Consider the following 17,187-nt stretch of genomic DNA (forward strand, 5'->3'; position numbering starts at 1 on the left):
CAAGGTAGAGAGGGAGTCCATTGATCTGTGGTAAAGGACTCTGGGTGCTTTGGTGGTGGGTATGGTGTGATGACATATATTTGAGGAGGTGTGTACCCATTCCCCTAAATCATATATAGTGTTGTCAATAAAAAATAAATAAATAAAAATGAAAATCAGAATGCTTTTAGTGGAGAATAATTGGAGAAACTGATCAATACCTGCAAGTTGGTTGATTTCTATTAAGAAGACAAGTCTAGGTCCTGTGTCTTTCAGTCACGCACTGTCATCCAGACTAATGCTGAAAATACTGTATTGTTTCCCACAAAACAGGTGAATTTGCATCTGTGCTTGTCACTTTCCTCAAAAAAAAAAAAAAGTCAATGGATTGCCTTAAAAGTGTTCCCAAGTCATTGTAAAGTCCAGGAGGAAAATAGCAGCACTGAGCTAACTTTAGACTTTGATTAGTTAACTATACAGGCTGTCATTTCTGTGGTAACTTTAAGACACACAGGAATACGTAACTTTCAAACAAGCACAAGGGAAACACTCAATTCGCACATTTGTTCACCAGTATCTCTGGAGTGCCAACTATGAGCCAGGCCCTATCTTGAGATGTGTCAGTTAACAAAACAGGCAGATCCCCACCCCCATGGGACTTTTTTTTCTAGCAAGGACAGAGGCATAAACGTGTGCACTGCAGAGGATGACAGGTGACTCACTGCAGTGGTAGAGACTAGAACAGGATCCAGGGCAGGAAGAAGGCTCAGGGTGTGTGAGAGCCCATGTCACATGGGATGGTCAGGGCAGTCTCCAGAGAAAGTGATTCTGGGAAAAGGACATAGAAGAGGTAAGCTGGTGAGCTGGGTGACCATGCCTGGGTGGAGCCCATGTGTCTGGAGGAGAAAACGCCTGGTTGGAGGAACTGCAGGTGGCAAATGTGTGGTGAGTGCACGGAGCTAGGGTGGGTCAGAGCTGAGGCCCATACAATGTCAGAGGGCAGCCCAGCAAGTCGTGAGGGTCCCCCAAAGCAACACACTTTCACTGTTGAAAGAAGGAGCCACAGGAGGCTTGGGAACAGAGGTGTAACATGATGGAGCTCACATGTTAAGAGGCTCTGTTGGCTGTTGCTTGGTGAGCAGATGGCCGGGGGAGGGAGGGAAGTAGGAGGAAGGAGAGAAGCAGAGAGATGAGTCAGGAGGCCACTGGCTTATCCAGAGGAAGGAGGAGAATGGCCTGGGTGAGGTGGCAGCAGTGGGGGTGGTAAGGAGTGGTTGAATTCTTGATGTATTTTGAAAAATCAATTTTAAGAATAATCCAAAAGAAGGTAATAAACAAGAAGAGGGGCATGTTGTGAAGCAAGCAGATGTGGAACAAGTAGAAAACATAAGATGAGATGGTAGAATTAAACCTAAATGTGCCACTAATTAAATGAATGTAAAGACACCAGATGCTCTCATTTAAAGCAATAAGTTGGCAGACTGAACACCAGAATTCAACAATACCCTGTTTATAAAAGACATTTAAAGTGTAAAGGTCCAGAAAAGAGAAAGTTGAGAAGTTGGTAAGAAATAAACTATGCAAATTGTAACTAACAGAAAACAGTGTAGGTGTATTAATAGCAGACAAAATAGACTTTGGCATTTACTATTGATGAATAGAATTACTTCATAATGATAAAATCAGATACAATAAGAGTAGGGACATAGAAGATTTGAACATAGTGTTAAAAACTTTACCTAAAAGATATATAGATTTATACTCCTAAGTGTTGTAGGATGCATGTTTTCAACACACATGAAATATTCACAAAATATTTATCATACTTTGGGATGTAAGGGATATCATAAACATATTTCAAAGGATGAAATCACAGTTTTCTCTGACCAGGTTTTACATTAGAAAAATACATTATTACATGCCTTTTCCTGCATTTACTGAGATAAAATAAAAGTAAATAGCAAAAACTTACAAAGAAAGTTTAACACATACTTCTAAATAACTCATGTGATTTGCTCCAAAATAACACAAGAGTTTGGGGTGGACAACTGCTTAGGAAAAAACAAGACTGGCCTCAATTTGATAATTCTAAAAGTTGGGTGATGTGTACACAGGGATTTATTATACTATTCCCTGTACATTTATAGGAGATTAATATATTCCATAGTAAAATGCTCAAAAATATAAATAAAATGAGATAAAGATGGCAGGAAATCACTAGAAAAATAAAGCACAATAGCAGAAGAGTAAAAAAAGAAATCACAACCAAATTATTAAATACTCTGAAGAGCAAGGATAATAAAATATTTCATATAAAAATATGTGAAACACAGTAAAAGCATTAGTTAGAAGGCGCTTAATGCTTTAACTCTATATGTAAAAAATAAGGACAACACTCACAGCCAGGCAGTCCTTTCAATACACTGAAAAAAAATGGCAAACATAAGGAAATTAGAAGGAAAACAATAATAAAGAACATACATGAATAAAAAAAAACACATAGCAGATAGGATGAACAAAATTAACTACTAGTTTTATGAAAAGAAAAATAATATTGATATACCTCTAATAAGAATACTATGCAAACAGACTGGAAAAGATGGACAAAACAGGCAAATTCCAAAAGAGAAATAGAAAATTGACTTATCACAATAGAAAACCTAGCCCTATAGCACTTATTATTATAAATAAGTAAATGTTTTTATTTTTCTAAAAACAGACCTCCAAGACCACATGGTTTCCTCAAAAAATAAACAATTCAGACTTACTATATCCCGGGAATAAGAGGATGCCATCTTAAACTTATTCTATAATGCTGGCACAATTTGTTAAGAAACTATACCAATGGTAGTACAAGGGAAAGAAATAAATTACAGGGCAATTTCAGTCACATTATTATATATCATGATAAATTTGGGCTTATCCCAGGAATACAAGATAGGTTTAACATTATGAAATTTACCATATAGATTAAAGGAGAAAAATAAATAACTATTTCAGCACATGCAAGCAGAAAGGTATTGAAAAACTTAATACTCAAGACTACATAAAACTTAAAAAATTAGAAATAGATTCCTTAAACTAATAAAAGTTTCAATAAAAGGAAAAAAAAACTAACACAAACATTCATGTTTGTAAGATGTCAAAAGATTTTCCTATCACAGTAAAAGAGAACTAAATCTAAACTTATGCAAAATTAAATTAAATATTAATGGACTAAACTCAAGTTTCACAGAGAACATCCATTTCCATTAAAAGCTTGAAATTTCTGTACTGCATAAAAAAAGCAAGACTCAAATTTATATTATCTATAAGAGACTCACTTTAAATATAAAGATATAGGTAAAAGTAAAAGCAAAGGAATGGAAAAATACAGACCAAGCAAATTGTGAGCATAAGATAGATAGAATGACTGTATTAACATCAGACAATGTAGACCTCAAGGAAAAAAAAATATGTATTGCTAGAGATAAACATTAATAATGAAAACATCAATTCACCAGGTAGACATGACAGTGTTAAATATGTATAAATACATAAATTCAAAATACATAAAACTTTAAAATACAATAAGACTAAAAGAAGATCCAGACAAATCCACAACAATAGTAGATAGTTTTAATATTTCCTTTTCAAGAATGCAATAACCTTAAGTAAAAAAAAAATAATAGAGAAGCTCTGAACAACATCATCAACAAAGATGACCTAATTGTCATTTATAGAACACTTCACCTGAAAACTGCAGAGTATAAACTTCTTTCAAGTGCAAAAAGAACATCCATCTCTCAGTGAAGGCCTATGATGAGTCACAAAAGATCTCTCAATCAAATACCAAATGCTGAAATTCTACAGACTATGCTATCTAAATAACACACATTTAAAAAATTAGGGTCAAAGAGGAAATCACAAGGAAATCTAGAAAATATTTAAGACTGAATAATTATGAAAACATAACATATATCAAAACAGGACAAGAAGAAATAATAGGGAAGTTAGAAAACATGTCAAACTTTAAGATTTTGAAAACATACCAATTTTTCATATGTAGCTAAACTGCCTTGAGTAAAATTTATAGTATTAAACACATGTAAGAAGAAAGGCTGAAAGCCAATCTTCTAAATTTTTATCTTGTTTCTATAAAAGATCAGCAAATCAAAATAAAAATAAATAGAAAGGAAACAACAAATGGCTAAAACCAGAGAGACAGAAAGTAAAGGCAACAAGTAGAGAAAAGAACTCAGATTTATCTTGAAATGGTAAATAAGACTGTTAAACATTTACCAAGATAGATGGAGAGAGAGAGAATATGTGTAAAAAAAAAGGAGATATAACCTCAACAAAGATACAAAAAGGATAACAAAAACATATTTCATTATTATAATAAATTAGACAATTTAGGAGAAATGGACACATTTCTTTTAAAAGTTCAACTTACTAAACATGACTACACAGGACAAAAATGAAATATAAAGTCTGAACAGCGTATTTTATTTATTTTTTTTTAAAGATTTATTTACTTACTTACACAAGCACTAGGTATAGTCAGAAGTGCGGGAGGGTGAGAGAATTCACCAGAGCCAGAACAGGGAACAGAACAGGCAGACTGATGAAATACACTGCTGAGGGGAGCAGCGGGCGTGGCAGGAGAGGTCTGCACAGCATGTGGGACCCTCGCTGGCGGCCGAGGATCAAACCGGCGCTGCAGAGGCTATGGGCAGCTTTGCAGCCCAGTGCTCAACTGCTGTGCCACCAGGGGAGGCCCTAAACAGCATATTTTAATCTGAATCATTATTAAGGAAATTATATTCATTGTGCAAAAGGCAAGATTTCATCTTTTTAAGTAGTATTCTATTGAACATATGACATATATTCTCTATCCAGCCATCTATCAATGGGCATTTAAATTGCTTGCAAATCTTGTTATTAAAGTGTAAAATTATATTCCCAAATCTTTATATGGTAAGTCAATAATATCTTATTGACCAAGTACTAGGAAAATATAGACCAGGTACTAGGAAAATAGTTACAAAGGACATTATCAGGAGAATTTGTGGAACTGATTATGGACATTGGGGTAGATAATAGGATTGTATTAATGTTAAATTTCCTGCTTGGAATAACTGCACTGTGATTATGTAGGAAAATGTCCTTCTGGGAAACATACATTGAATTTTTCATGTTAAATGGGCATGGTATCTATAAGTCTCAACTAGTTCAGAACAAAAGATGACATATACATAATATATATTCATATTTATACACATATACCTATACATACACATACACATGTTATATAAATATAATATATGTATATATTTCATTTGCAGGGGGAGATGGAAGGAAGAAACAGAGAAAAAGAAGTATACAAATGAAGTCACAGGTATACATGGCTGTAATTGGTTAATATAGGTAAAATATACATGGAATTTCCTTGTACTAGCCTTGTGACTTTTCTGTACTCATGTAACTTTATCAAAATAAAATTTATAGAGAAGTTAATCATGCTGATGGGATTGTAAATTAGAACAACTACTATAGAAAATCATGTGGCCATATCTACCAAAGATGAACATACAAATACCCGGTGACTTGAACCAGTAACTCTAATCCTAGACATTTATCCCATGAAAATATATAGATATGGTTATTGAAAAGTATACACAAGATTATTCATGACACCAGCAGTATATTATGGTATTTCTTTGCACTGACAAAAGCATGATCTACACATTCTACCTTTGATGGACATTTGGATTTCTTCCAGTGTGAGGCAATTATAAGTAGCATGAAAAAGTGCTGACCTTCATTAGTTAAGAGGGAAAAGAGTTACTCAAACATCCACCTTATAAGCACAACCTTTAAAGTCTGTTTAAAAACTAAGTTTTGGTGAGGACATGGAACACAAAGAGATCTTTCTTTGTAGAAGTATAAATTGGCACTTCCACTTTGGAAAACTGTTTAGCATTACTTATTAAAATTTAAGACACATATATCCTATGAGTCAGCAATGCCACAACAGTGACATTCCCCAAGGGAAACTCATGCACCCACCTACTAGGGGACTAGTTCAGGAAGGTACAAGGGAGCATTATGAGAACCCTAAAATGCAAATATTCTGAATGTTTTTTTCCAGCAGACTGCATTTTTCAAAGTATGTTCTTACACTAAACATTTATAAAGTAATGAATATGAAAGAACTACAAGTACCTACGATAATGTAGCTGAATTTCAAAGCATATGCTGAACAAAAGAAGAAAGAAATGGATATTTGTTGTACAATTAAATTTTTAAAAAGTTGAAAACATGTAAAGCTAAAGAGTGATTTGTGAGGATACAGACAATATGCTCCAACATAAACTAAAACTGAGAACGAAGAAGTCAGGATAATGGTCAAAGTACCAACGTGGGCCTCCCTGGTGGCACAAGGGGTTAAGCCCAGCACTATGAAACTATCCACAGCCACTGCAGAACAAGTTCGATCCCCTGGGCCAGGGAGCAACCTACATGGTGCAGCAGACCTCTCCTGTCTCACTGGCCGCTCCCCTCAGCAGTGTATTTCGGTCAATCCACCTGTTCTGTTCCCTACTTCGTCTCTGGTGAATTCTCTCACCTCCTGTACCTCTGGCCTGTACCCCAGTTCTAACATGCATAAATAAATCTTAAAAAAAAACCCCAAAGTACCAAGGGGGTTATGATCAGGTATAGGAATATGGGGGTCCCCTGGGATGCTGGGTATGAGGGGTACAGTAGTTTTCAAACCTTTTATTTTCAGAACTCTTTTATAGGCCCCAAATAACTGAGGACCACAAATCACGCCTGTTTATGTGGATTACATGTTATTAACATTTACCAGAACAAAATTCAAGCTGAGCAACCTAAAAAAACCTTCTTTTTTAAAAACATTATTTATTTATTTATTTTTAGAAGAACTGGGGTATAGGTCAGAGATGTGGAGGGTGAGAGGATTCAGGACAGAGACAGGGTGGGGAGCAGAAGAGGCAGATCTACTGAAATACATTGCTAAGGGGAGCAGTGGGCGAGACAGGAGGGGTCTGCCACATTGTATGTGGATCAGTTCCCGGGCTGGTGATCAGTTTCCTGGCTGGTGATAGTGCTGAGACTTAACCCCTAGGCCACCAGGGAGGCCCCCGTTTTTAAAAATTTATTTCAAATATAAGCATATGTTCTGTGACATAAATTACATTTTACTGAAAAATAGCCATATTTTACAAAATAAAAATTTGCAGTTAGGAGAGTGACACTGATTAAATTTTTGAAAAACTTCTAATTTAAGGTTTTAATAGAAAACAGTTGAATCCTACCTCTGCTTCTGCATTTATTCTGTTATTTTGGTTGAAGCACATGAAGAAAACTCAAATCGTGCACAGATATATGTTGGAAAAGGGAGGAGTGTTAGTAATTTGTCAAATAAATATAAGACATTTTTCCTTGATAGCACACCAAACTTGACATATGTTTAAGTGCTAGTTGATGTGGAATCTGAAATTGTATCAGTGACCATTTCCTACTCCACATCCTAAAATCCATTGGTCTAGCTGCCACTTCAAATGAATCTTTCATCCACACATGCTTTTACTGCATCATGCATTGATCATTTGGAAAACATTGTTCTGCTGACTTGTAAAGTGCATCTAAATGTTGACATTTCATTATGCAATACCAAAAATCATCACATTCACCAAATCACAATCAGTGTCAACCAAGAATTTAAGTATTGTCCAAAGGTTTAGGTCACATTTTCAAAAATTCTAATATTTACTTGAAAGCTTAATTTTTAAAAAGATTTATTTATTTATACAAGAACCAGGGTACAGGCCAGATGTGTGGGAGGGTGAGAGAATTCAGAGACAGAGCGGGGAGCAAAACAGGCAGAACTGACTGAAATACACTGCTGAGGGGAGCAGTGGGCGAGACAGGAGAGGTCTGCCATACCATGTGGGTATCTTCCCTGCCAGCTGGGATCAAACGCACACTTTAGAGGCTGTGGACAGCTTCACAGCGCTGCGCTCAGCCCACTGTGCCACCAGGGAGGCCCATTGAAAGCTTAATTTTATCACTGATAATAAATACTATTGTTTTCCTTACAGGGATAGTCTTACTCCATTAACTTTGAGAAAATATCTGCCAAATAACATAGTCTAATAAACATAGTTTGCCCATCATTCCTTTAGGTGAAAATGGTTGGTGTTCCATGGAAATAGTGGTTGCAGCTCAACTTAATACTCCAAACCGCTGCATGTGACCATCATCATATGCAGAAGTACTCAGAATGTTAAAATGATTTGTATGCGAAGGTTGATATTGAATAAAATTAGTAAATTTTACTGTTTCAGGGACATTGCTAAAGGAAATTAGCACTTATTTCTACACTGAATGTGGAAATACAATAAATATCCAATGGAGCAATTTGGTGGTACTGGTTTGATTTATGCTAAGTTACCAGCATTGATTTTGTACAATTGGTGATAATGTCTACATAGTGAAAAAGGCAAATAATGTTTTAAAGAAAATTATTTTTTACATGGTGGACCCTTGAAAATTTCTGGAAAAATGCCAAGAGTCCCCAGATCACACTTTGAGAATTGTTGCAATAGACAGGAAGGCGATCCTGGATACCTGGTTTATTGCCTATTAATCTCACATAAGGGATGCTTGGCTAGCACACTGAAAGATAGATATAGAGAGAGATTAAATATAAAATATATGTGTAATTACATGCAATCTATTTAAGGGGTAGAGGGAGGGAAAACGTGAGAAAAGAGATGAGAGAAAGATGGGTGGCGAAGAAGGGAGGCAGAGAAGTAGAGAGAGAGAAAAGGGGAAGAGTTGAAAGGGGGGAGGGATAAGGGGGCAGGTGGAAGGGAGAGCCAGGAGGTAATATATGACATTTTGGCATTTTTATCTTGACAGTTCCTACAGCATTGGGACATATAGGAAGGTCTCTTGTTTTTTTTCTGCAGTTAAGCCAGAATGCTACAGGGCAACAACTTTACGATGCCAGATGTCATTTAAAGAAAATCTAAACCTTGAAGTCTTTAAACTATGGCACTGGTCTGCACCACCAAGAAAATGTTCACGTGAAAAAGGTGCTTTAATGGAAATGCTTCTCAATCTATCTTCAAGCATTGGTCCTACTTGTTTGCTTGGAATCTGCCCAGTAGGGACTTAGGTCTGTCCCCAGGTCACCTGGCAACTGCCTGGCAGCCAGGTAGCAAGGTGGGCAGTGGTGTTCAGTGGTTGGCATTGTCTACCTGGTGCTGTCTGTTGGACTGAAGACCTGCTCCCCAGTGGAGAGGCGTTATGGTGACACGGCACCGCCATCAGCAGAGGCAGGTCATGGAGCAGGGTGCAAGGCTGAGAACTACAGGCCTCACCTTTAGTGGAACCTGTGCCAGGATGAGGAGCTTCCCCTCCTCAGGCTTGGAACTGGCTGTGTCCATGCCCAGCTGAGGGCCTGCAGGCATCAGCTGTCAACCACCGCATCTCTGACCAAGGGTCCCCTAAGTCCTCTGTGACCTTTTCTTTTTTTTTTTTTTTTTAAGATTTATATATTTATTTATTTATACAAGCACTGGGTACAGTCAGAAGCGTGGGAGGGTGAGAGGATTCATCAGAGCCAGAGCGGGGAACAGAACAGGCAGACTGACGAAATACACTGCTGAGGGGAGCAGCGGGCAAGACAGGAGAGCTGTCGTGCCATGTGGGACCCTCGCCGGTGGCCAGGGATGGAACCAGCGCTGCAGAGGCTGCGGGCAGCTTTGCAGCCCAGCACTCAACCGCTGCACCACCAGTGAGGCCTGACCTTTTCTTTTAAACACAGAATCATTTTGAGTGATGGAGGATTTCATCTGAGTCCTTCCAAGTGATGGGAAGGACTGGAAATAGCGAACGCACATGCTATAAATTACATATCAAGAAAGAACAGCAAACAGAAAGAGCAAGAAGCTTCAAGTACCCAACAAAATAAGTACATGTTCTAGTTGCAGACACCATGTGCACAGCTCACTCCCTGCTGCCCCAACACCAGGGCAGTGTGCTATATGCTCAGAGGCAGCCTGGGTCTAGCCACCCTGTAGTGCTAGTGTGATTGGAGGGTGTGTGATGCATAGGAAACCACTCCTCCGCCAGGAGGTGTTAGGATGGAACAAGGTCTTTGGAAAAGTACAGGAACAAGATGTATTTACATGTATTACACACACACACACACACACACACACCCATGGGGACAGTCACTTCTTCCTCTGCTCTTCTCCCCATTCCCACCCCAGCATCAAGAATAATGTCATCAACTATGCAGTTTTGTCATTTAAACACGATTAATGAAATGCAGATCACTGTGGAAATGAATTTTTGGAGTAAAACCCCAGCATTTCAGCACTTTGAAAGGAAAGCTACCCAGACGGGGCATTTGGGGAAACAGCTGTATGTTAAATGGGTAAGATCTATTTGGTGAAAATAAGAAAGTTATTTTAGGAATTTTTCATACATCTGAACACTTCATTTCTACAAAAGAGTCTGCGTCATTAAAACAAACCAACGGAAAAACTGTCTTTCCTTTGTCACTCTTGCAGGTTCTCTGTCGAGGCCTAACACTGTACTTTCTTTTTAAAAAATTTTATGGACCTGGTAAGTGTTCTGATGGTGCAGGATCTCTGCTCTGGGGTTTAGCCACTACAGCAGTCCCCATGACTGAAGTCCTTCACCCCAGCCCTTCTCAACCTAAGTGCACTGCTGAGCCCAAAGGCCCTGTGGCCCCGGCATCCTGAGCTCCATCTTCCATGTGCCGTAACACAAATAGCATCCTGGCAGGGAGTCTGAGTGAAGCTCCCTTTGGGAGCAACCAGGCACACATGATGGCAATTTGTAGGGTAGATTTCATTGTGCCCCAATTCCACTCCAAGGCAGCCAGGCCACACATGCTTGTTACCCCACTCCCAGAGAGCGCCTGAGAAGACTGTTTTTCATCAGCAGGTCTGTTAAATGAGAATTAGCTCAGAGTGGAAATAAAGCACATAATTTCCTATCTCTGACTTGTGCCTTGGGGTGGGGTGGGGGTGGGGGTGGGGAAAGCAAACAGCATTTGTTATAAAAGAAATAAAAAAACGCTGCTCCTGCAGACAAGGTAAACCACGGTTAAGAAGGAAGCAGAGGAGGCAGCCCCAGCCCTGGTCTCTGGACATTGCAAACAAATAAATGTCCAGTTGGGTCTTCAATGCCAGGAAATGACCTCAATGGATTGTCACACTTTATTCCATAGATCTGGCCTCCTGAGGAAACTTCTGGAACATGAAGCCATGTTGTCACTGTCAACCTCTGGTTACCAGTGCTCTCTTGCTGAGCCACACTGTGGCCATGGCTGTGGGTGAGAGGAAAGTAGAGGTAGGCAAAGACAAATGCAGACATAACAGGAAGGAGAGGGCTGACTGCCCCAGCTCTGTCACTGCAAAGGTGAAGACTTGGAATTCCTGCTCTCCAGGGTGCCTGCTGACCCACCCCAACCTGCCCAAACTGGGAATCATAAACCCACCACTGCCAGTGAGACTTTGAAGTATTTTTTTATTTTTATTTTTTTAATTTTATATATTTTTTACATCATTTTTCATTTTTGCACAATGTATGCATTTTCATCTTGGTTATAGTCCCCATACAATTCCCACCCCCCTTAGTGCAGTCAGAGGTCTCCATGACCTGGCTCAGGACAGAACCACACAAAGTGCTGTCATCTGCCCCTCCAGGGGGCAGTTGCCATCCTCATCCTCGGGTAGAAAGATAGAGCCTGGTGTGACGAAAGGGCACCATGGTAGAAGCAGGCAGGTGAAAGGGTCTGTGCTTAAAGACATCTGACATTACCTGCCTTTCTAGTTTATGCAGTCACTTTTAAAAAAAGCCACCATAGATCAACTTAGCTCCCCCATGAGATTTCCTGCTGTTTATTTCTAATAGCAAACACACAAGCACTTAACATTCAAACCAGGTCCTCATTAATCTAGATAGATAGATGACAGATGATAAATAGATGGCAGATAAAGATGATAGATAAAGGTACAGACATATATTTTTAAGTGGCTTCTGAACTGTTAAGAAGTAGTTACTTGATTTTCGAAATTAGAGGGGTGGTTAGCCACACACTGGATTATATTCCTGCATTAAACTAACAAGGAAAGGAAAATAAATCAAGTCTCTCTTTCAGACAGATACTCTTGCCAGAGTGTAGGAGGCGCCAGTGGGGGCCGCCCCCAGCTCTGCCAATGTAACTGTTGGAACCAGATTAGTTGTATGACTTTGGAAAAGTGACATCATCACACTATGCCTCAGTTTCTCCTCCTAAAAAATGAAGTGAATAAAGCCTTCCTAGTGAAGTTGATCTAAGGATTAAATGTTATATGCAAAGTATACAAAAACAGGGTTGGGTGATATAATAAGCACTAAATATTAGCCACTCTTACTATTTATAATAAATGCTACTATCAGGTAGGGCAATTGTGTTCTCTATTCTCCAAATTCTATATTTGCATGGGCACTTAAGAGAAAGAGGCCTGAAGGAGGGACAGGATATCTTGTTACCATAACCTTCTCTAGTGTACATCAGCTGGACAGGATGGGTGACTGTGGTAGAGGGAGAGTGTGACCTGGCTGGAATATGCAGTGAGCTGTGGACAGTGGGGTGAGGGTGCATGGCTGTCGGTGAGTGTGGAACTCTGGTGTATGTCCCTAGGCTCTTGCTGCCTCCTCTAGCATCTCACCTCACAGTTTGGTGGGGCAGAGAACTGCCGCCAAGAAGGAAGTCAGATGGTGAGTCTAGCAGAAGGGATGTTGACTCATTCTGGGATGGGAGTATTCACTCGCCCATCCATGCCCACCCCAGGGCATGAAGGAGGCAGCTATTTGGTTCAGAATCGCAGCATCCTCAAATCTCTGACCCAGAAGTGACATCAGAAACAGACTCTGGCCTCCTTCCTCACTCCCTCTCATTGTATGAGTGAGAGGGAGAAGTGGGGGGACTGTCATTTTACTTCTGTGAATGCTTAGCTCCAGAGATATTTCTTCACTGGAGAAAATCAAGGGAGACTGTTCAGATCTTGCAGGTCAAAAACAATGGTGACGGGCCTCCCCTGCTGGTGCAGTGGTTGAGCACTGGGTTGCGAAGCTGCCTACAGCCTCTGCAGTGCTGGTTCGATCCCCGGCCACCAGCGAGGGTCCCACATGGCGCGACAGACCTCTCCTGCCGCCCGCTGCTCCCCTCAGCAGTGTATTTCGTCGGTCTGCCTGTTCTGTTCCCTGCTCTGGCTCTGGTGAATTCTCTCATCCTCCCACGCTTTTGACTGTGCCCAGTGCTTGTATAAATAAATAAATAAATCTTTAAAATAAAAAAAAAAAAATGGTGCGTCCTGTGGCAATGCAGAGAGGTGGCCATGGGTGTCCTGTAGGAAACTGAGGCTGCCGGGATCCCACTCAAAATAAACTGTGCTGGCATGTGATCATGGAGAACTAGTGACTTGCTCTCAATGCAGGGCATTGTTTTTTTGAAGCCAGATATGATCAGTTTATTGAAGTAATAAATAAAAAGGGCTCTTGATGGTTGTGAGGGACAAGAAAACAGCACCAATTGGACAGCCAGCAAGTGGAACTAACTGCTACCTTGAAATTGAGTTCTTAATGAAACAGCAAGAAAAGCATTCGTTTATCTAATGGGAATTATAAGTTTTCCAAATTTGGAGTGAAGGCCTGTGCTAATAAGCTGTGGAAAATGTTCACTTACAGAAAACATACATTTCCTATTCTGCAGCAGAGAATTCACAGTGGAGGGATGCCCACTAACTATACAGCATGTGGCAGGCCTCAGTCTAGGGGGCAGCCTGAGACTCTGTTGGGAGCTCAGACTGGAGAGTTGCCCTTTGCCTGTGATTAATAAGGGGAGATATTCGGTGCACACCAATAATGTGTTGGACACCAAAGGGCTCAGACAGATGAAAACCCTCTGAATGTGATACATGTGAGAGTTCTTGAGACTTAACTCAAGCCTGAAGGTACATCATAAATCCATTAATGGGGAGAAACCTTTTGAATCAAAACAATGCGGGGAGACGTACGGGACTGGCAGTTAATATAGTGGAGCAAAATCCCTTTAACGAATGGGATACAGGAAAAGATATGGTTCAATCCTTTGGAAAATCAGGGAGTTCGTATTGGCATAAGACTGTGGGAATGTATCTAGTGCAGGAAATCCTCCAGTGTGGCCCAGACCCAAGGCTGTCCAACATCAAAGACTTTGCAATATGTTTTATTTAACATCAAAGTCTACTGTTATGTAATTATCTTGTAATTGGCCACTCAGCTGAATACCCTCATAATTCTAAGTCATTCCACAATGCCAGACCCAGAGTACCACTTAAGAATTAATTTTTGAATAATTGGGCAAATGCATGGGTTTTCTAGAATTTCTAGGTAAATTATCATATGGTTGCAAGGAATAATAGCTTTGTTTATGTCTTTCCAATATTTATATCCCTTTTTTTCTTCCTGTTCTAACATATTGCACCAGAATTTCAGACACTGAGAAATATGGAGAAGATGTTATATGAGTGTAGCATCATACCTAAGGGCTCCTAGGTATGAAACCCATGAGTTAGGTTAAGCAAACAAGAGAAGGGCAGGAGTGCCAAGGGTCAAAAGAGATCTGGGCATCAGATTGGGCAGGACTCAAGTCTGCCATGCTGTAAGGTATCCGAATGATGCTCTATTTCCTTCTCTTTTTCTCTCTTCCTCTAAATGGCTGTAGAAAACAACCCAGTCAGTCACTCAAGGAGAGAGGAGTCATCTAAGGAACCATTTCTGAAGTCTCAGAAGAGAAGGTACAACCCTTCAGGTACCCCTTCTCAGGCTAGTTCATCCACAGTCCATACTTGGGGTGGTGTTGGCCCGCTATTGGGTAACACACCCACCTATCAACTGCAGTAGTGGGAGAGAGGTGCTGGGGGCCAGGGTGGTTTCTATAACATACAACAACGTGAGCATTGAAGGGAAAGGGCATTCTTAGAACAGAGGTATTGAGAAAGTGACCCCCAAACCCTTGCAGGTTCTTTGTAGTTGACAAAGTACCAACTCATATTACCTCTATCCTTCAGAGTCAGGGTTCTTCGTAGTGCTCATTTACACCTGAATCAATTATGCTCAGAGAGGTTCAATTAGTTTTCCAAGGCCTTATAATCACAAAGCCAGGAACCCAAACTCCAAATTCCCTTCCCTTGGGCCTCTCTAGCTGTTGCCATGTGATTCCTATAATCTTCCACCCAAATTGATCTTGTATCATTAAAAGTCTTGAGGAGGTTGGAAATGAATTATGAATTTTTAATACTTTCAGGAGAGATACACTCCATTAGCTTCTGTGAAATGGTTACATAGAAACCGGCTGTGTCCACCATGAGGCCCTACATGTCCTCACATGGGATAGAAACTGGGAGAATCTGCTGCGGAATTAACCTAAATTTAGAATCATACTCAGTTTTGAGTCTAATCCAATGGGGATATTTCTGTTTCCTCACCTGTGGGGGATGTTCCTCAGGAAATACACACATTCTCAAGATGTCTGAGTGCCACCCCTCCCAAAGGATCCACACTGTACATGTTTCAATTACTGAATGTTAATTTTGGAAATAAAAAACAAAGCCAGGCATTTTTTTTTTCACGCAAATGCTCTGAAATTAAAAGTTGCACAAAGGAGAATTTGTCATTCTCCATGATTCTCTTTCCGAAAACTCAAATTCTCCCCATCCAGGGCTACTGGAGCCTAACATCACACACCTAGCTGTGATTCTGCAGGTGGCACATTCAACAGGAACATAACTCTCTCTGCAAGAAAATCCCCAGTGTTTGCCTTCACTGAGGGTCACCTGGGAAGGGAGCCTCACCAGGTGACAGAGGGGGCCTGTGCCACTTCTTTGTGCTTCTTGGTTCCCTAAACTCCCAAGGTAGGCTTCCTTTCCCCCATCCCTCTGCAAGGCTCTCTCAGCCCTTCTGTTTGGGCCACTTCAGTCTTTCCTTCTCTCAAAGCTTTATTCTCTGATAAAAATCATTTGACTCTCATCCTCCTCCACTTGTCATATCCATCTATTAGCTATCCATACAACCAGCCCTGGAGCACAGCTACATGGCCCAGGAAGCAGAAGCAGCAGATGGGGAAAAGGGTGTAGAAATGCCAACCCTTCTTCTGCTCACCCCTGTCACAATTACTCTGTAAAAAAGACACCATGTATAAACAAACAAACAAACAAATAAATAAATAAATAAAAAATTCATGCCTCTTTAAAAAAAAAAAAAAAAAAAAAGGGGCCTCCCCGGTGGCGCAGCGGTTGAGCGCTGGGTTGCAAAGCCTCTGCGGCCTCTGCGGCGCCGGTTTGATCCCCGGCTGCTCCCCAGCCACCGCAGGAGGGTCCCACATGGCGCGCAGACCTCTCCTGCCGCCCGCTGCTCCTCTCAGCAGTGTACTTCGGTCCTTCTGCCTGCTCTGCTCCCCGCTCTGGCTCTGGTGAATTCTCTCACCCTCCCGCGCTTCTGACTGTACCCAGTGCATGTATAAACAAACAAACAAACAAATAAATAAATAAATAAAAAATTCATGCCTCTTTAAAAAAAAAAAAAAAAAAAGACACCAGTGGTTGTGTTCTCCTGTGGAAGATAGAGGTGAAAATATAGAGTCCACCCTAAATTTCAGCTCTTGGCTTTTGCCCATGGCCACTTTCATGCAGTGAGAGCTCCGGAGTGCCAGAGCTGGGAGACTTCAGATGAGCACCCATCAAGTCTCAGGATTCTCAATAACTGGGAGAAAACGGGAGGATACAACTGAAACTCCACACTGCTGAATCTGTAACTTTTATCAAGACTACAACTTTTAATCACTATAGATTTGTGGTATGCCTTAATATGTGGCAAAGTAATTTTACACTGACAGCTGTATCTATAAAGGCATGATTTAAAAACTCTGTCTCGCCAAGTAGAAGTTAATGCAACAATCCCAATAATTTACACACATCATCAACTATTAAATGGCCACGTCCTATTTTTGTTGAGGGTCAACTTATTGGTATAATGGGCGGGGGTTGGAGAGAACTCATAACTCATTCATTCATTCCTTCAACAGATATTTATTTAAGTGCCTAAGTGCAACTTGGCATTGTTCTAAAGACTCAG

At 40.3% G+C, this 17,187-nt stretch overlaps 1 protein-coding gene across 4 annotated transcripts in view; it reads right to left on the reverse strand.

Annotated features, from left to right (window-relative positions):
* OTUD7A (OTU deubiquitinase 7A) overlaps window positions 1–17,187 on the reverse strand; it is a 165,473-nt gene that overhangs the window by 124,276 nt on the left and 24,010 nt on the right. The window contains exon 3 of one of the 4 annotated variants that reach the window (XM_054694793.1): window positions 2,380–2,402. The exons of the other annotated variants lie outside the window; for them this stretch is intronic. The gene's annotated coding sequence lies outside the window, so the exon portion shown is untranslated. The remainder of the gene's footprint in view (window positions 1–2,379; window positions 2,403–17,187) is intronic. 4 annotated transcript variants of the gene reach the window in all.

The sequence above is a fragment of the Talpa occidentalis genome, unplaced genomic scaffold (genome assembly GCF_014898055.3).
Source record: "Talpa occidentalis isolate TD23 unplaced genomic scaffold, MPIMG_talOcc4v2.1 talOcc4.14, whole genome shotgun sequence".
Lineage (NCBI taxonomy): Eukaryota > Metazoa > Chordata > Mammalia > Eulipotyphla > Talpidae > Talpa > Talpa occidentalis.